The 21,356-nt window shown below is 37.5% G+C and overlaps 1 protein-coding gene across 1 annotated transcript in view; it reads right to left on the bottom strand.

The window, feature by feature from the left end:
* Positions 1 to 21,356, bottom strand: part of Col4a6 (collagen type IV alpha 6 chain) — a 315,976-nt gene that overhangs the window by 293,786 nt on the left and 834 nt on the right. The gene's annotated exons all lie outside the window — the stretch shown is intronic.

The raw sequence follows: 21,356 nt of genomic DNA, 5'->3' as shown, positions 1-21,356 counted from the left end.
GGCATCACTCTTTCTCTAAAAGCCATATCTCCACCACATGGCTGACCACTGCCATGTGTCTGACCTCCATGCAAGCTCAAACAGAGGTTTTTTTTTTCTTCTATCTTCCATTTTCTTCCTCTTGGCAGCTGCAGAGATTTACAGCTTGCTTGCCCTAGCATGTTTTTATTTTAAACTCTAATAAAAATGTCCTCAAGTTTCCATTTGAGTCCATTTTTAAATTCTTTATTTATGAGACTAAGAACCCTAAAAGGAAACCCTGATTTCTCTGATATCAGACCTGGTTCTGTACCTACTAGTACTTACTATATCTACATGAAATTTAATACCTTCACTTCCTTTTAGAAAAAAAAGAACAAAATTAAATTACAGATATTGATAAATGACTGCAAGAGTTCTTCTTTACACCTAGTTTCATTTTTGTAGAGAATATCATGCACATACTACCTACATGAACATATGAAAAATGTCAGCTTATGAAACATTGCTTTTGCATTCTTTATATATTATGCTTTTGTATATTGTTTCAGTAGGTGACAAAGGGGAAAATTTTTATTCAAAAGCTTCAAAAATCATAGATCTGGGCCACTTAAGGTGTATAGTCTTGGAATTAGTAAGGAATAATGTTTACTGAAATTAATGGAGCAGGCTGTGTTTACAGAAGACAGAATTACAATGGCTAGAACAACTGGGTCTAAGAACATGAGGAAAGGAATCTAGCAAACGGCTCTCCCTAAACCATAACAAATGGAGCATCCTAGAGGCTTTCTGTAATGGCCACAAATATAGACAACATTATTATTTGTTACTATAATTGTTATTGTGACACTATGATGTTGGGAACATCCCTCAGCACCATTCAGTGAGTATGTTAAATAGTACAAAGCATTATCTCATTTATTCTTTTTCTCAATCCTGTGACATAGGGAATCTTATTTTACTAGTGCCCAAATCAATTCAAAAGACTGAAGCCACTTTTGCAAGGTCTCATTGCTAGGAAGTGGGAGTAGAACAGTGGATCTGAGTCTAATACTACCTTTTGTGCTTGTAAGTACTATGACAACGAGAAATCCCCAACAGTTAGGTAAGCTAGAGCTCCAGTTCATTTTGATTATAGCCCCTCAAAGGCAGTAGAGAAAACTTTAGGCCAAGAGTAGATCAGATGGCAAATTTTGTGCTGAAGACTGTGCCTCTATCAAGGACATCAATGACATTGTAAGATCAAAGGTGAAGATGGTCCACAAGTCTCCCATTGAATGATTAATGAGACTGTCCCTATCCATGTTTTCCTTAAGCTGAGTATGGTCAAAGTTTCTGTTTATGTTAAGTAGCTCATTCCAGCTGCATTCTTTGAGATCTGCCCCAGAGTCTTCCTTTTAGGGATTTAGGAGAAAGACGCCTCCCCCCCTCTCTGAGAAGGTGAGAAACTGAGTTTTTAAGGAGATTCCTCAAGTGACTTGCAAACAGTAGGGCAGTGAATTTTAGAGAAGGAATCAGTATGTTTTCTGAAGATTCTTATCTCAGGGGTAGAGTTCACAGTGGAGCTCATGAACTGCTTTCAGACCCTGGTAGAGAAAGCATAACAAGGAAAGCCATAAGAAAGCGTGGTTCAGTAGCCCTTAAGTTGATGATCCTCCATAATTTAGTACTCTATAATCTTCAGTTACCTATTGACTCAGCTTCACACTTGCTGAACATGTACTCTAAGCAAGAGCATTTTATTTTGTGAAAAGGGAAGAGTATAGGAATGCAGCTCAGGAGTTTGAAGAAGTGTTCAGTAAGCAGATGCTATCCTAGATTGGCCTTTACTAGCATTTTAAAGAAAATACTCATTTTCAAAGAAACACTAAATTCACTGGTTGACAATAGTTTTTTTACATAAAATGTGAGAGAATTGAGAAATATCAATTTTGGAAGATCATTCAAAAGTTGTCTATTCAATTTCTTTCAGAGAGGAATTATGTTTTAATTTTAAAATAACTAGATCATCTCATAATTCTTTAGCTATAATCTTATCATTCAGATATCTTCTCAGTAAATGTATCTTTAATAATGTATTGTCACTATTTTAGGCTGAACTGAGCTTTAACTTGCAAACCTCCAGCCATTTATAACACTTTAGTTCATACTCACGTGTTGCCAAATGACATTGGTACCAAAAACTCAATTTGCATCTTGTTTCAATGACAAATGAGTTGGGTTTTTAAAGCTGTAACAGGGACTGTTTAATCCGAAACAATTTTCCCTGAACTTTTAATAACAGTTATCTGTCTAGACATCAACTTCATATGAAGAAAGCAGAGAAACCTGTCAGAGGGTAAAATGATCAACACCTAAAGAGATGAAAAATTTGAACACAGGAGAAGTAAATGAAGAAATAAATAAATTGCACTCGAATGGGGTGATTAATGTGCAGGGAAAATAAGCTCAGAGTTGGACCAAGGCAGGCAGCAGTTAATGTCTCCTTCAAAAAATCTTGCAAGCAAATCATAATTACAAACCAGGGCCATAACATCTTTTTGGGGGAGCTACATTTCATTTGGCAAAGCATCTTAAAATATGAAGAAACAAAAAGGACGAAAATTGTTGACATGCTAATAAGTCTACCCTTTAATTTCACTTATGCCAGGTGATAAAAGAACTAGGTAAATTTGTCCTCTCTGGGATACAGAAGGGAAAAATCTTAAATAAAGACTATGACAATGTAGAGGGCCTTGTGTACTCATCCACTGTTATGTGGAAACTTGGTTAGAACCCTAGAAGATGAGCAGGGCAGGTCTAAATGAATCAACTTGGGAAGCGGTGAAGTTGAGTATATAAGGGTCAGAGTGGCAGAGTCAAAAGTTTTTCCCAATTCGTACTGAGTTTTCATTCATTCCAACCCACTAAAATAGAGGGTTAGATAAGATATTAGATCATCTGTTAATTTAACTGATTCACAATGTTCTAATATATTGGCAGGAAAAACAGAAAATGAGATATATACTTCAACTACTTCGAACTGCAATTATCTGAGACTTGTAAGTCCAGGTGTCTGTGTGTGCCAAAGTTGATGCTGAGAACATTAAGCTTTATTGCAGAACCTGAAGGCATTTCAAGTGCATCTCTTTAGTTTCATTTCCCCCCCTCTAGTGCTATTCAGAGAAAAGGCCTGCCCAATGTTGAGGATAGAGATGGGATCAAAGGGAGCAAAGATTTATGGAGACTGTGCAAAGGAGGCCACAGGGGTGCCTCTTGTGCAGGGCTGGATTTTACGGTCAAAACCAGGCATTTTCGCAAAAGCAAACCTGTATCTTAATGAAGACAGGGAAGAGATAAGCCTTATCAGGGAAAAGAGAAAAGTCTTACAAAATTAACATTAGTGTTTGTTTTAAAAGAAACTCAGGAAATGTGTTCTGGGACCCATCCAAAAAGGCTGTTCTGGGAGTGATGGATGGTGTCAGTAGATTTAAAGACACAGCTATCTTTTTTAAAACAAGCATTGTATGTAACACAGGCTTATAATTATATGAGAGGATTTGGCATGGCAATGATTTACATCCTCACAGATGGAGCATAGCACATTGGCCAGAGAGTCTTAGCACTTCCTCCCAAGGAATATGCTTAGAGATAGCCTCTTGCTTGCTGTGTTGGAAAATAGTCAATGTTAGGACAGCCATAAACTCAGACAGAGCACGAAGCAGAAGTGAAGGGAAGGATGCTTGAGCCTGACATGCCACTTAGATCCTCTCATTCTACCACCATCTGACCAATGTGATGAAAGCCTTCCATGTTTTTGGCTCTACTGTGACTCAAGCACTGACTCACTCCCCCAACTCCCCTGAATGGAAAAGGAGACTGAGGGGATAGAGGAAAGTGGGATTTGACAGCCAGTTTATAATGAGCCAACTGGGCACATTATAAACTGTGGGCACACAGCTGCTGCTCAACGAGCCACTGCCTAACAAAAGTACTGCCTGGAACCAGGAGGCACTGCCCGAAGTTTCCCACTACTGGTAACCAACTTCTGGTAGAATAATAAAAAAGTTTGTACAGCCTGGAGGCCTGACCAATAAATTTGCTCTGTTCATGCCAGAGAATCAAGGCTGAGGATGCAACTTTCTTTGGAAAGGATTTATTAGTCTATAGTATTGGTCTCATTTATTCCTGGTTGAAGAAAATAGAAGGTCAATAAAACCTTATTGTGGAATTTTCAAGAGAATGTACACCTTAAATATTTAGGATTCTTGCTTTGTGATGTTAAAGAGTTAATCTAGTGTCCATGTTGGGCAAATCCTTGCTATTTGTATACATTCCCTCTTATAGGCAAACAGCAGTGTTTCTATGCCAGCTAAAATAATGCAAGTTTTTTTTTTAAATTTTATTTGGAGCTAATGTCACAAAAAGTTCTTTTTTTTTTTTTCAAAAAGTTCTTGTTTACCTGCTATGCTGGCAGGAAGATCAGGAAGGAGATTGTTAATATTCAGGCATTATAGTGGACTGCCCACAGGGTCTTCAAGCCCCTAAGAGCACTTCCTGTGCAGTGCACTTGTTAATACTCTGGTATTTACATAAGCCAGCACTAAGGGTACTGACTGGATGAATATTCATCAACTACAGCCTCCTCCTCCCCCTCTCTCTCCCCTGCCAGCACCCTCTCCTGTCTCCCAGCCCTAGAGACCACCACCACCAACAACAACAACAGAGTTGTTCAAGGGCAATCTGGTTTCCGTGGTGAGTTCAGAGCCAGTCTGGGCTACAAGAGCTAGTTTTAAAAATCATTTTATATAAAAAATGTGAATTTCCAAATCTGAGTACTAATGTGACAACTTGTGATTTGCTCTAAATACGTTTTAGAAGAAATAAAATGATTAAGTTGATTCGATGGTGGTTCTGACTTACAGAGTTAATCATGACATTGGGGATGGTTAGGGTCATTCCACTCTATCTGAAAGTCATTCAGCACAGCCTATAAAAACCTAGATGAAAAGATGAGAGGATAGGCACCAGAACCACGTTGATGCTTCTAGCTTTCACTGTTTTGCTGGAAATAGGAAACATTGGTCGTGGCTGTCTTCTTGTCAAGTGAAAATTGGTTTACCATCCTTGATCCATGGTACTCCAGAGGATGGCAAAGACCGAATGCCAAGTAGGAGTTAAACATTGATTGCTACTGGTTTTTAGGGACAATGTGGGGAATGGCTAGTAGTTCTTATCTGAATAGAGGTTTTCAGAAGCATCACATTCCCCATGAGGCATTAATTAAAAGATTCTATTCTCTCCTCATGTCATTTGTGACAAAGAGCATGAGTTGAGGATTAAATCTATGGCCACTGAATAGAGCACAGGGAAATTCATAGACATAGAAATTTCACTGGGTTTTTAATGGGACTCTAATAAAACCCTTCACAATTATGCTTTGTAGTCAGCGAGGAGGAAATGATTATATTCAATCTGCCTGTTAACAACAAGACTGATCAGTTTCAGTAGAAAATGCTCCGAAGAAGAAAAAAAATATAATAGGACAGTGATCTAATGTTCCAGAAATCTTGATGCTATCTTCTAATTTTTTCACTCTAATTGCTAAGATGTTGTTAATGCTAAGGCCATCGCTAAGGCTCACTTTCCATCAATATGGAGGAAAAAGTCATCTTACTAAAAGGATCACACTTTGGAAGCCACAATCTTCTAACATGGTAGCATTTCATCACAACAGCACACACGGAGAGCTTTGATAGGCACTGTGGCAAGCTTGTGGGCTTTGAGTCCTATTTTTTCCAAGAAAGACAATGAAACTCTACTGCTAGCATACAGTAGCAGTGGTGAAAACAAACAAGTCTTTGAAGCAGAATTGGAGCATTGCTCAGTGGTTTCTAACTGCAGTCTAGAAGACAAATTTTAGGGGATTTCAGAGAAAAGGGGTATTAATGGACATGTGCCAGAATAGCCATTTCTTACTTTCTAGAGGCAGCAAAATTTCAATGAACCTCAGGAAATGAGTGGGGTTTTTCCTCTTCCCAGTTACTTGATTTCATGTAAACATAAAGTTTTTAAAGGACTATGAACAGTACCATATAAGCCCCTCTCTAACAGCACATATCAAACTATACAACATCCCTTTCATTTAGAATCAGGGAAACATAATTTTTCCTACCTTTACGATCTATAAAAGAATAGGTGAGGCTGCCAAACCATTCTTTCATGCTATAACTGAAATTTAAATCCTGCTAATAAAACTTTTCTAATTGTAGCAGTCTCAAACTGGTTCTTCCCTCAGTCACTCCAACCAATTACACTTGGACTTAATGCTTCCCAAATATGTCTAACCTGCAGCTCCAGGATTGCTGTGAATACAGCCTAACAAAAAAAAGTAAACTAACTTAATGTGGGAGAATTGTCTGTATTCTGTAAATCATGTTTTAAATAAACGCTGATTGGCCAGGCAGGAAGTATAGGTAGGTCAACCAGATAGGAAGCAGAGGCAGGTCGAAGAAAAGAGGAGTATTCTGGGAAGCAGGAAGCTCCCTCCTCGTTCTGGCCCAGATCACCTAAGAAGCAGGATGTGAGCTGCCCCGCTGAGAAAGGTACCGAGCCATGTGGCTAACATAGATAAGAACAATGGGTACAATGGGTTAATATGAGCTACAAGAGCTAATAGGAAGCCTGAGCTAATGGGCCAATCAGTTTATAAGTAATGCAGACTCTCTGTGTGATTTTTCTTTGGGGCTTGCTGGCTGTGGAGAACTGGGCAGGACATAAACCCCAACAAGCAGGACCTCATGCTACAACTTAATGCACGATTAATTTTTTTATTAAAATATATCTACACATGAAAATACCACAATGAGACCCATTATTGTGTCTCATTAAACATTATAAAATTCCTTTACTATTTTACTTTGGGAACTTGATCACACAGTTCTCGGGCATGAGGCAAGAACTTTATAGATGATGACATGATGTGACAAAATCAAAAGATTGAATGCGATTAACCCAGAAGAAGCTTTTAATAAAATAAGAAAGCTTTTTGTCAAATGGGGCGTATTGGGTCACAAGATGGATAAAATAATATGCAATGTAGAATTGTAGAAAAACAATTCAATTTGTGGCTGTATAAATGTTCACGTTTATCATATAGGTGGTCACTTACCACTAAGCTTTCATCTACAAATGGGTATCATAATTCCTATCTAGTTCAAATCATATAAAAGGGTGCTCTTTAACCACATTTGTAATGGGATTGTTGTTATTGTTATTATATTAATCATTTTTCCCTCTGGGCGAATCATACTCATTTCAATTCATTAGTTACAAAATTATTTCTCATTGTGTATTATTGTTTATTACTTTAGAAGCCTAACCTAAAGAGAATTTCTTCTTTCTTTGTCTTTCTACTTTCTTTCTTTCTTTTTTTTTTTTTTTTTGAGACAGGGTTTGATTGTATAGTTCTTTGTGGCTTGGACTCACAGAGATCCACCTGCCTGTGCTTCTTAAGTTCTGAGCCACAGAATGCTGCCTTGCCTGGCTACTAGAGAATTTCTAAGTAATGCATATTGAGCTGCGTATTGGAGATAAGACATCTAAAAGAGATCTGGCTATAATATTCACGTTCTAACAGAGAGAGAACACTGAGGACCATGGAAGGCAACTGAGCAAGTATTGGCAAGAGTGAAGTGGACGGTAATTTTAAATGTAAGAGAGGTGATTACACAAAGGGAATCATGCCAGAATATCTGCTGTTTCCCTTGGTCCCACAGATTTGCAGTCTTTGAAGAGACCTAAGTATACATTTGGCATGCATAGAATATTGCACCCTTTTTCATTCTTCCTGTATGCCCTTTTTTACATTCAGTGATAAAACAGTGAATGAGAATGATTAATCACTGATTAGGGCCCAGTTAGACATTGGCATAAATTCAAGTGCCTTCACTTGGTAGCCTTGTGATCCTCAGAAAGCTGTGGAGCTTTTCTGAGAGTTAGGTTTCTCATTTGTAAAATGGAGTCATGACAGTATTTATGGCATAGAGTCAGATGCACATATTATTTCAAAAACATTCATTATTACTGTTGAATAGCTAATAAGCATTATTTACAGCCTTCCTTCACAAGTTTCCCCCATAATGAATCAGTCTTTGCAATTATTCATTAGCTCTTTCAAAACTATCCTGTCCAAATTCTTAGTAAAAACCAGAAAGAAATATATTAGTTATGGTGTAGAAATTATTTGTATTTTTGCTGCAAGTAATTCAGGGGGGGATCTATTCTTAGACAGTGATAAATGGCAAAGAACATATGTGGGAGCCTTCTGTAGTGAAGAGCTCTTAGGAAGATTAATGAATAGACAAATATTAACCAACGCTAATACTATTTAGTTTATTCTTTTAACTCATTAATTTCTTTCTCTCTCCTCTCTCGCTCTGTCTTTCTGTCTCTCTCCTTGTGTTCGTGTTATGTGTGTAATATTAATTTGATATTACAAGAATGTTTCTTAAAGTTAAGAACCTGCAGATCCCCATAAACACACCGCTGACACCTACATGTGAAATTCTAGTAATAAGAATCAAGAATATTTTTCTAGCTCTTAAATGATTTGATACAATAAGTAGGTCTAATGGAGCAATGCTGGCTCACTCACATCTAAGTTTATCGTAAGAAATTGCTTATAGCATCCATAATCCAGCTGTTCTAATGATGTGTCTACTTTGGAGACTATTTTTAAATGGTTTGGATAAATTTCCCTCCATTATGTAAGAGCCTAACATTTAAATCTATAGTTACTGCATAAAAGTAAAAGGGCACTGACAGACAAGCTATGGAAATGAAATGCAAATGATTATGATAATATTCACAAAGGTCAAAGCAGATAGGCAGAGAGTTGAAAATTGTTCAAGATCAGTGATAGGAACATAGAATCATATGGCACTCTCTTCTCTGCTTTTGTATGAAATTTTCCCTAAGAAAAAAGTGACATTATTACTAAGTGGATATAATAAATGACTAAAATAAATGGAATGAGATCTCCATTACCACACATACGTCATAAACAAAACTGACATTGTACCGATGGCCTTGTGATTAACATGTGTTAACAGTGTTTGTGTGGAGAGTAACAAGATCACCTGGTACCACAGGGATTAGTCTTAGAAAAGTATTAGAGCAAAATTTGAACTGTTTCTTTGTGACATTATACAATTATAACATTTAATTATATAAAAAGCAAATTCCTTCTATACATCCCGAAAAAGGCAGAGATACAATACAGACTGAATGACTCTTATTTGAAATGCTTAGAAAAAGAAGTGTTCAGGGTTTTTCTTTTGAGGGCCTGGGATAGAATATTTATGTGTATATAATGAAATATCTTCGGATGGCACTCAAGTCTAAACATCAAACTCATGTATTATTCATATATACCTTATACTCATAACCTGAAGGCAATTTTAAAAAATATTTTTTTTAAATTTTATATATGAAACCAAGTTTTGTGTTTTAGAATTTTCTACTCATTGGTTCATGCTGCCACACAAAATAATTTAGATTCTGGAATATCCTAGATATTGGATTTTGGACTGAGGTTTCTCAAACTATTCCTTCAGATATCCTTGTCACATGCTCTCATAAGAATACTGTTACTGTGTATAAAAACATGTCTTTACAGTAGAGACATCTCCTTTATCATCTATAATTTATAGCAAAAGTCTATAAGCTGGGCCCTTTTCTTAAGCCATGATCAAGAGACAAATTGCTTAAGGTAAGCGGCATCTTTGAAGAACTTTATGATGTATACAACAGCATGTCACAATAAGCATGACTCCAAATAGAGACAGGATGACAATACAATGATGTTTATATAATGCTTTCAAAAGTTTACTGACTCTATTTACAATTTTTACTCCTGATCATTATTTGACATCCTAAATAATAGCAAAAAACTAACCTAGAATAATACCATATGCCAATGACTTGTTTTCAAAGGAAATGCAGGAAGGGCTGTATGGATTCTTGTTTTAGTCTTAGTAAAAGTCTGGGTCCTATGGCTGATCTACATGAGGCCAGTTATTTGTTTGCTTCAAGAAAGAGCACAGGTTTGTTGACATAGAAATTCTGGGAATCTGATTTTATGACATGGAATTTATCGTAATACTTAAAAGGAGACATTCAGATGTAAATTTTCTTCTGTTCAGGATTAAAGGGCCAGATTCTGTTGTTGCCACTTGTCTTTGGGAGTAAATCACAGCAAGTTAGACAACTTTCTCTATAGGAGGACCTGGCACAATAAAAGGAAAACAGACAATGAGTCAGAAATCTTGAGTTCCAATTCAGGTTCCTCTACTGCAGGACCAATTAGTTACATACCTTTGGGCAAATCATTTAATCCTATCTTTATGGTCAAAGGATCACAGGATAATAGTTATTCCTTTACCACAGCAGTAAACAGAAGGAGGGAGGTGAGAGTCAAAGGGAGCCTACTTCCTTGACACTGAATTTTCTAAGCGATTTATCATTGGGAGGCACAGGAGCCAGGACACCAAATGGTAGAAGGAATTCAAGTCGAGAAAAAAAAAAAAAAAAAAAAAAAAACCTGGCCCTAAATAGCAAAATCTGCAGTATACACAAAAATTATCAAATGGATAAAATTATTTGACTCTGTAGAGGCAAGGACCCAGAAAAAATGTTTCCAGGGAGATCAGTGATCTTTCTACGGGGTAAATTAAACAACAATGTGGGAAGGTCATTAGTGCTGTTCCCTGGATATTTCCAGCACTCGGTCTTCAAGACACATGCTAGGACTTTATTTCTTGATCCCCATCATGGCTGATCAATACATATGAGAAAAAGTGATACACATCCCAGCTATAAATGATACTTAATTAGTAACACAGTAAAAGATCTCCAGGAGCTCCCTTTGTCTTGCCACAACAAGCAGTATGCCAGATTATGACTACTTCAGCTGGGTTCTAAACTGAGGAACAGGTACTGTCTTCCCAGTGACCATGATGTGCAGGCTGTACGAACAAACCAGAAATGATCCTTGATTGTTTCACACAACTATACTATGGAGAGTGGTTTGCTGTGTAGTGTAATGTATCCTATCCTAGGTGAAGGGATAGCAATTATGAGGGTAAGGAACCTCATAGATTGGCTGTTTCTCTCTGGGCACATGAACTTCCATAAGAGCCTTGGTACTTCTCAAAGGCTTGAGCTTTCAAATGTTTTAAGACTCTGTTATGAATCTAAGCAGAAGTGTGTCGCTGCTATTGGCAGTTAATAGTGGACATAAAAAATATAAAGAGGACAGCTCAGGCAGGACAGGACAGGCTCAGGGAAGGGACTGGTAACTTGATATAAATCCTCCCTCTCATTCTCTTCCAAGTAAATAGCAACTGAAAGTCATATGGCTCTTCAATGGCCCCATCCAAAATTAGCGGCCCCAGGCCAGTATGAAGCAAGCAGGTATTCTTTCTAATAGACCTGGCACCTTCACTTGTCAGTCTCTTTAGCAGCAAAATGTGAGAAAAGCTGGACAAACAAGGGAAGAGGAAGTGTCTTTTTTTATCCCCCCCCCCAGCTTTAAGGTAATCAGGCTAAGAATAGTGTTATAAACTGGAGGGTGAAATTACACTCTCTCTCTCTCTCTCTCTCTCTCTCTCTCTCAATCTCTCTCTCTCCAACACAATTTATCTAAACCTTACCTCAGTTAGTTTCTTCCTAAGACTCAGAGGACCACAAAATCCTGCCCTGACCAGGTCTATTATTGGATATAGGGCTATTACTAGGCTAATGAAGGGAACCACAGAAAGTTGTGGCAGTAACTGCTGGCTGTGCTCTTGGCAAGATCTCTGTTGACTAGAAGCATGTTATAGAGGTGATTAGAAAACGCTGAGTTACAGCCCAGGGACATGACAATTCACGGCCTATGGCAGCTATAGTTTACTGAGCACATACAGTGATCAGGGATACTAGGAATACTCTAGCTAATCCTCCCAACTAGATGAGCTAGCTTTTATGTTTTTCCACATAGAGACTGAGGACCAGCAAGAAAGGATTAAAAAAAAAAAAAAAAACATGGAAACAGACTATTGCTGAAGGTGAAGGAATAAGTGTTCAGCAGACACAACCATATTTATTGCAGCACTGCTCGCAATAGTCAAGATACGGAACTACTTTGGGTGCCCAATAGCAGATGAATGGTTAACGAGAACATTCACACTCTATTGTGTAGTTTTATGTCATTTCACGTGTGTATGTATGCATGCTCACCTGTGTGTGAGCACACATGTATAAGTGCATGTGGAGGCCTAAAGCTAACACTGAGTGTGTTTTTCTTTTTCAGTTTTCACTTTATTTAGACAGTTTCTCATTGACTCCAGGACTCACCTACTCCGACTACTTTTACTAACTAGCTTTCCCCAGGGTATCCTTTTATCTGGAATTATAGTAGAGCACCACAATTTCTGTGGGCTAAAATATATGGTAATAATTGGTTAAATGGCAAAATAGCTATGCAGCAGAATGTCTTTGTTTATAAGAAATGCATATTGTTTGGGAATGATATGGTGTCATGCTGTTAATTTATAATGGTGAAAGAAAAATCTATTTAAATTGTCATTTTACCATTTTAGTGTTGTGCATATTAGATTATCTTCAAAAACTTTTTAAACAATCAAAAAATTACAAAAAATTTCAAATTTATTACAGATAAAATCTTCAAATAAATACACCACTTTCTCAGATTAAAGGGTGAGCATTACTAAACTTAACAATAAGTGTATGTATATGAATCTTTTAAAATGCAGAAGGGTGTTGCATTCAATTGACTCTGAGGTACTATGATTTACATTTAAAAATTCACTATCACAGTGCTATATACACTGGCTGAAAATGAGGAATCAGTAGAGAGAAAATCATCCATCTCTCCCATGTCTGTTACCTATAGTAGACACTGATTCTTCCTCTATACTTTAATAGGGCTGTTCAATATAGCTACACTTTTAATTTAAAGGTAAAATGTAAATCCAGGCAAAGACAACTATATTTATAGAGATCTAGAGAAGAAACCTTGAAGTCTTGGATCAACCAGAAAATCTATACAGAACATGCAATGAAGAAATGTTTGCTGTCTCGTTGAGAACCTTCAGTAACTACAATGTACACTGGCCTCCTCCCCTTTCAACCTTCTACAGTATTTCATTCTGTCCTGTGAATTTTAAGGAGGGTGGAGGAGGTATTCAAGAATCCTATAACATCAAACTTTAATTTCACTACAAATCTATTTGAAACTTAAAAAAAAAAAACCCTGCGAAACAAAGCATGTACTATGCAAATGCCTTAGGTTCCATATATTTAAACATTGGGAAATAGCACTGATCATGTTAGTATATGCTGGAAAGTTAATTTGTGCTTGCGTGTGTATGTTTGTGTATGAGAGAGTTAGAGACAGAAAGACTGAGAATTGTGTGGTTATTGACTGGGACATATAAGTTTCTGTTTAACTGAGGAATACCTTAAGATTGTAATGCGAAATATGAATCCAAACAGCCTTTACCTGATGAGATGCACTATTAGAGTGCATCAGAGTTTTCTCAACATTATATAACCAAAATAAAACAGAGATGTTGTGGACTAAAATATCTATGGTTCACGTTCAGATGTTTTGGGTGCTTTTTTTTTTTTTGCATTTTTTCCAGTTTTTTTCTTCTAAGTGACTTATAAACAAAATACTTATTTTTCTTGTGTTTGTATTTTGGGGGATTTTATAAGATTTTGCCTGGAAGAAAGCATATACATGGCTGTAGAATTTGAAAAATATTCTAACAAATTATGTCTTTTCCTTTGATAATATTGACGATATTATCCATAAGAACACGCTGGCTATCTCAAACTAGGTACTAGAAGGTGTCTACGCAGTTTGATCATGGTTTCTGGGAACTATGACTCTGCATTGTATCCCTGACTTTAAGGGAACTGCTATATTCACAAGCAGAACTGGGGGACAACAGACATTCTGGATTCTTCTCTGTTAACTTCTTCCCTCCAGGAGAGGAAAATGGTCACTTAAACGTTTAACAGGTCCAAAAATGTATCACTTAATGTTTGTTCCCTCAAGAGAAAAATATATCTTTTGAAGATCAGTTTGACCTACAAAAGACCAACGCCAATATATTCCAGGAAAGCCTAGCATCTGTGAAGAAAATGTATGTTTCATGGTCAGAGACATTTGGAGTAGCACAGGCTCCCCCTGAAGACAACAAACCAGATTGAATGATAATACCAAACTAGCCCCATTCATGATAAACAAAAGGACTAGGACTTCAAAGAAGCCCAGAGAGGTGCCTTTAGAAAGACTCTTTGGTGGAGACTAGGATCTCTGTAGGAGGTCACAAAGGTAAGGCCAGAGAGGTGAAGCATGTTGGGGTAATCTGGAACAAGTTGAATAACAATCCTGACTCCTTTTCTCCCACAGGAAGCTTGCAAAACATACTTAACAATAATCAAGCAATTTTCTCTAAACTGTTCCCAAAATGGCTTCACCAAATATCTCTAGGAGAGTGGCAATTTAGTGAGTGGAAAAGAATAACAGAAAGTCATTTAAAAAAAAAGGAATGAATTTTATAATTTTCCAAAGACAATAGATTATAATGGCGTCTGCATTTGAATGTAGGTGTATTTGTCTCTAAACACAAAGCTCTTTGTTATGAATCATTCTACAAAGAATTAAAATCCCGAAAAGAACAGGCAGAGTTGCATACAGAACCCATAAGGAGCTTGAGAAGAGGTGCAAGGCTTTGTTACTGGGAGTCTTTTGGTTCAAAGGCTGGTATTTGGCAGTCTCAACAAGATTGGTATAGCCAGCTGCCACCAATACAATATTAAAGTAATAGTAAAAACAAGAAAAGGAGGTTTGTTAAATGTGGCATGGCCACTTAGGGAAGAGGAACAAAGACCAGTGTCTCCCAAGTCCATCTTCCAAGTGTCAGATCCAAAAAAGACTCCATGGATTAATATGTTCAAACTTTGGACTTTTGAAGACTGAATATAACAGTAGCAAAGCAAGAGGGAAAGAAATTTGAAGCCTTTCTAATTTCTCACATACCAATCCCTTCCTTAGGCCTTTGCAGCTTGCATTTAATGGAGTTCCTTTGGACCTGACACCAAGGTCCTGGCATGAGGAAGAGGTTTGCTCAATTCAGCACTGCTGGTCCAGTTGTAATCCTACTCAGCACTGACCCTCCATCCTGTAGGCTCCAGCCTGTCCTGCTAGGTGATCTGATAAGTTGTCAGAAGTGTGTGAAATCTCTTCCTGGGAGACAACTTCCTTTTCAGGCTGGCCCCAGGCTTCATTCATCCATTCTTTTTCTTCTCCCAGTATGAGATTATTGAGGAAATTCCATTTCCTTGGAGTTCATTGTTTTAAGAGACTGATAATCAAAGGGAGGACTAACAAATGTCCCTCTTTAGGATATCTTTGCCCCTGCCAGGATGGCTTCAGTTTGCCTGAACTTTGTAGATGTGGAGGGGGGGAGGGATACGATTTTTTGCAGGAGTGAGTCTTCTGTAAATAAAGGCTCCCCACTGTGATTGACTCCACAGGGAATACCCAGCAATAACTTCAATGCCAATTACAATGCAGAAACTCACATAGATAAACAAACCAGAGTACATACAGGCCTTAAACTAATGTTTTTAGGATTCCTCTAACTTCATTTTCAAAATGTACTCACACAGGGTTAGGAGTTGACATTTTCCTTTCCATTGTCAACCAGACTGTCTAGCACGCAGTAGGTTCTAGACAAATTTTCACTGACGGAAGGGCAAAAGAACAAACAGCAGCTGCCATAAGGAAAAGAGAAGGCAAAATTAAAGAAAAATCAATTCCTAAACTGGAATTTAAGGGGATACAAACACAGCCACGCAAAGAGACAGTATGATAAGAAAAAGTATGATAAGAAAAAGTAAAGGGAAGACGCTTGGTATATTGAGGCAAGATCAGAAGGACAACTGTGATCCAAAGGAGTTCCATGGGACATCAGGAGAGGAGAAGGGGTTGAATGGTACTAAGGGGCGCCATGGTCCTGTTTGTTTTAGAATAAGCACTGTGGCTTTTGGAGAAGAAGGCTATCTATCAGCAAAGGGGGTGGGGCAGCAGCTGAGCACTGAAGCCAGAACAGTTCAGTTTGTTTGCAGAGACTCCAGATAAGAGATGATAAAAAGCCTAAATTGGAGACAGGGCGCTGTTGTGCCTTTTCTTAGTTCTGTGAGTTTAGATAAATCTTAGATACCCCCCCCCCACGAGAACACTTGTCCTATTTTATCTCACAGGATAGCCTAGAGTTATGTAATGGGAGAATGCTTTGTAAACTTGAAACACTGCAAGATATTTGTTACTGCTGAAGATGTGGAAAAGACAATGAGGAGGACAACATTAAAGCATGAGCATTGCAGCGGATAGATTCTAGAAATGAATCTTTTGATATCTCTTTTGTGCATCTTCTTATGTATCATTTGCCAAAATTGGGGGATTCTTTTGAAATTACAATAGAGGACAATTGTCAGAGGTGGGCTGGGGGATTTAAGACCTACTTTGTACACAGTATGTTCACATTGCCTCATTTAACTTTGAAAAGCACAATAATACCTAAGGAGAGAGGTGTCATTTCCTTTTCTGATGATGAGAAAATAAGTCTAAGGCAGGTAAATTCACTCACACAACTAGGAACTATGGGTAGAGGCAAAATCATGATTCTATTTTCTCTTAGATATTACACCACTGAATGGGGTTTTAAAAAATATTAGTATTTTATTGATGTGTGTGGGGGGTGTCGTGTGAGATGTGTGAGGGGAAGGATTCACACATGTGGATCCTAGAGGACAATTTTGTGGAGTTGGTTCTCTCTATCTTACATGTGTTCTGGGGATCAAACTCAAGTCCTAAGGCTTGAAGTGCTGGTGAATTTACTCAAGCTATCTCAGTGACCCCAGAGGGTTTTTTGTCGTCTCTCTCTCTCTCTCTCTCTCTCTCTCTCTCTCTCTCTCTCTCTCTCTTGCCATTAAAGCAACCAATGTTGGATTTGTCAATAGTAACTTTTAAGAAATACAAGGAAAAGACAATTTCTGAAGGCTATTGGGAGTAGACTTGCATATCCACTAGAAGGTCATGCACTAATCACATAGGAAAGCCAGTTCAGACACTGTAGATGCATGATAAGTTCTACAATCAATGGGGTGTGACTGAGAAAACCAGTCTAGGGATTTTTGATAAAATTAGGAGAAGTCGTTGATGATATGGACAATGAGGTTGGTGATTGATTCTATAGTTTGTTCCTAAAACTGCATGGATGGTGAAGAAAGTAGAAAAAAGGTTATGTTGAAACATCAATGAGAATGGAAAACAGTTTTATCTTTTGATATGCTGTGTTTGGGGCAAAACAGAGTAATAGCTGGCTTTAGTCAAATGCTTATACTAACCTCCAGGCGCTGTTTTGAGTGCTTTAGAGACAAGGCTTAGTAGGCAGTTGGAAATAAAGGGTTGGAGCTCAAAAAAGATAGCTTCACTGAGATTTAAATTTGATTGTCATCAAAATACAGAGACATAATTAAAGTTACTGAGGCAAAAATGTGGCTAAGTATGAAATGCTGAGAAAAGTCACAATTTTGGAACATGAAACTCTCAAGATTGCAAGTTCTCTACTAAAGATTATCTCTGACTTGTTCACCACTGGAATATTAGGGTGTAACACATCCTTCCAATGTAGAGGTCTCTCAATAAATATCCATTGAATGAATAATATGTTAAACTATCAGAAAAGCATTAGTTAATGGGCCACTGATGGAGGTGGGTCTTGTATTAATCGGTTGCTTTCATTGGTTAATTAATAAAGAAACTGCCTAGGCCCATTTGATAGGCCAACCCTTAGGTGGGTGGAGTAAACAGAAGAGAATGCTGGGAGAAAGAAGCCGAGTCAGGAGTCGCCATGATTCTCCCACTCCAGACAGACGCAGGTTAAGATCTTTCCTGGTAAGCCAGCTCATGGTGCTACACAGAATATTAGAAATGGGTTAGATCAATATGTAAGAGCTAGCCAATAAGAGGCTGGAGCTAATGGGCTAGGCAGTGTTTAAAAGAATACAGTTTCCATGTAATTATTTTGGGGCATAAGCCATGCGGGCGGCCGGGTGCTGGGGACGCAGCCCCGCCGCTCTTATTACAACAGGTCACCAGTATTTTGAAGATCAGAAAGAGAATTTGGGGAGCATTAGAATATGGGAAAGACACAATGGATACTGGGAGGAAATCATTGGACTTGGCAGTTAAGCAGACATTAGTAGGTGAAACCCAGCAATTGTAATGGAGCAGACTCAGCTGGGCTATAATACAATACAGTGTTAAAAAAGAGAAGAAAATAAGAAAGAAATTAGTATCAATTGCATTGAAAAGGTTAGATCTACCAAAGAAAACTAAATTTTATATTTTTACATTTCTGGGTTTGCTTTTGCTTTTGGCTTTTGGTTTGCTTTTCAAATACAGGAGAGTTCAAGGTTTGTTATAGAAAAACTGTAGGTAGAGGCTTGCCCTGGAGTGTGGTTGACATAAATGGACTCCACATTTTTGTGAGTGTATTTTTGTTTTGTTTTATTTAGGTACTTTTTGTTTTTTTGTTTTGATATTTTTAGAGAAAGAGATGGAGAGAAAGAGCATGAAGTTGGGTGGCTAAGGTGGTGGGGAGTGGAGGGGGGGTAGACTATATTGTATGGATTCTTTTTAAAAGAAAAAGAAAAGACAGATACTTAATAAAATGGGAAGAAAGTTTGTTGATTTTTTTCTTTTAAAAATATACATTAACTTACTTTTTGATAATTTCATGCTTGTTTACAACATTTTTTTTTTATCAAATCCACTGCCCATTTCCTCCTTTCTTACTCTCTTCTCCTACTCCATGGCCACTTCACCCTTCCAGCTTAGTCAACTTTTTCTTAACCTGCTGAGTCCACTTAGCATTGCCAGTGCATGACTGTAGGGCTACTGAAGCATGAAAAACCTACCAGGGGACAGGTCCAGAAGAAAACTGACACTTCCTCCAGCAGCCATCAATTGCCAATGGCTCCTGAACTCCATTAAAACAACAGTCATACTTTACTGGCTGCTGTAATGACTGGGCCAGTGGCAATGTGAAAAACCAACCTGGGCATGCTTACACTTTTGGGGAAAAAGGAGCTAGTATTACAACCAGATCTTTACTTGAATATGGATGACAAACATGTTTTTATCCTTTATTCTCCTCCCCACCCAATATGTGTCCTATTGGTCTTTTTACTTTATGTCAGCTTGGATATATTGGAGACTACCATGAAAGCACACTTGAATACAGACAGAATGAAATAAAAACATAGACTCTCACTACTTTTAGGCTATATTTTATATACTAGACATGATTTCTAGGATGCAGTTTGTGTTTCTAGTGTTTCCTATGAAGATATTTTACTATTAAGCCGTCTCCATTAAGGAACATAATGAGCAGCACTGTAGGGAAAACATGCAGGGTCCTATGTTTATTTAAATTTCTGCACATTACGTCTAATCTCCACCAGACCCTTATGGACTGAAGCATTTAACTGAAGGATTCCTGGTGTTCTGCAATCCTAAAGTCTGTCTCACTAAGAAAAACTGTGCAGATACTTCACCTGAAGAACAAATTTAATGGGTTTTAACATTTAGCTTTCTGTTCCTTTGTGTAGAATTGCTTTGTAAATTCTTAAAAAGGAAAAACTCAAAGGCAACTAAATGACCCTCTCTTTAGTTGCTTACCAATATTCCATTATCGGAAACTTAATTTTCACAGTATGAAGAAACTTTCTTGTAATGAAATGCAACAGAGTTTCTACTGATATATTCCTAAGTTATTTGCATTAGTATCACTTAAACAAAGTATTGCAAATTCAAATGCCTACAACTATCTGAAAAGCAAAAAAAAAAAAAACAGCACAAATACAGAGAATAGATTCTAGTTGAGACTAAATGAAGAGAACACAATGCAAGGACATTAAGAGAAAAAAAATCCCCTCAATAATAGCATCTTCTGGGAAGGTATTTTGCGACTCTCCTCCCTTTCTCTTTGTCATTAAAAACAGCTTTCCAACACTAAGGATGCTTTGTACAAGTAAAGAAGACTGAATGCAGCAGTTCTGGTCTTAAGGCAACAGAGTAAGTATTGTCAGTAGACTCCAAGGCTTATTCCAGTAGTATCATAGTTACTGCAACTGACAACTGATGTGACATTGTAAAACAATGAGACAAAAGTGTCCAACCCCGATGTAGAGACCCACTTCAATGCCTTGAAGGACTGGAAATACTATCCTCCATCATAGGAAATGAAAAGATACGGTATCTTGGAAATACCTGTCCATCTACCGTGATCATATTAAAAACAATAAATCATTCTAAGTCTGAAAATACCATTTTACTGGGGGTATTCTACATTGTTTTAACCAGTGACAAGATTGCTGGACAAAGCGAAATCAAAAGCTGCATTTTCAATAAATGTAGTATAGACCCTTAAGGAAACTCATAACTACTAAGCTTATATCCTGGAAGAACCAGCTTACAAAAGTGTGTACAAGAGCCTGAGATCAATATTTCTTCTTACAAAGACTAGCAGAAACATACTTAAAAGTTGATATTCTGACTTACAGGGTCACAAAATTTTAGATTTTATTTCTGGTAATATTCTTTATAGGAAAACTCATCTCTCCTCACTGATATTTGCATAAAGACATCATTTCAGGACAAAGTGCCTATTTTTTTTTCACAAATGTGTCAGTTATCTTATTGAATCGAAGCCAGTACAGCTCTAAAATAGTATTTACAACTTTTTAAAGAGCAAATCCGTTAATATAATTTCAGTTTGCAAGATGAAAAATGCAAGCATGCTTATTTATTGTGTGTGTTGTAAATTACTTTAGCTGTTATAGTTTTTCTTTTAAACCAACCGATGAAACAGAACTCGATAGTTAATGACTTTTATTTGAACAGCGTGAGTAACTGGCTCAACTGGAAAACTGGCATTTCTGATCATTTAGTCATTTCACCTTTGTGAAATTATCCCACTAATTGTGTTGGGGGCTTCTCTATTTTCTGGGATACATTAAACTTTTCTTGACCAGATAGCTACCCAAATTCCATTGCCGGGAATCTCTAGGTAAGTTCATGGATAACAGCTAGGCAGCCCACTAAAGGTTAAGTTTTAGAAAGCTTTTCTGTCCTAAGCATTTCAACTTTTTGATGGATGAAAAGACTTACAAGAAAACATAAAGTTTAACCCCTATTTGACTGCTGCTACTTTCAAGTCCTGGTCCTTTATGCTTTCTTTCCATCCTTAAAT

This window comes from Chionomys nivalis, chromosome X, assembly GCF_950005125.1.
Source record: "Chionomys nivalis chromosome X, mChiNiv1.1, whole genome shotgun sequence".
Classification (NCBI taxonomy): Eukaryota; Metazoa; Chordata; class Mammalia; order Rodentia; family Cricetidae; genus Chionomys; species Chionomys nivalis.
Note: the sequence above shows the minus strand (reverse complement) of the source record. Positions and strands in the feature narration are given on the sequence as shown.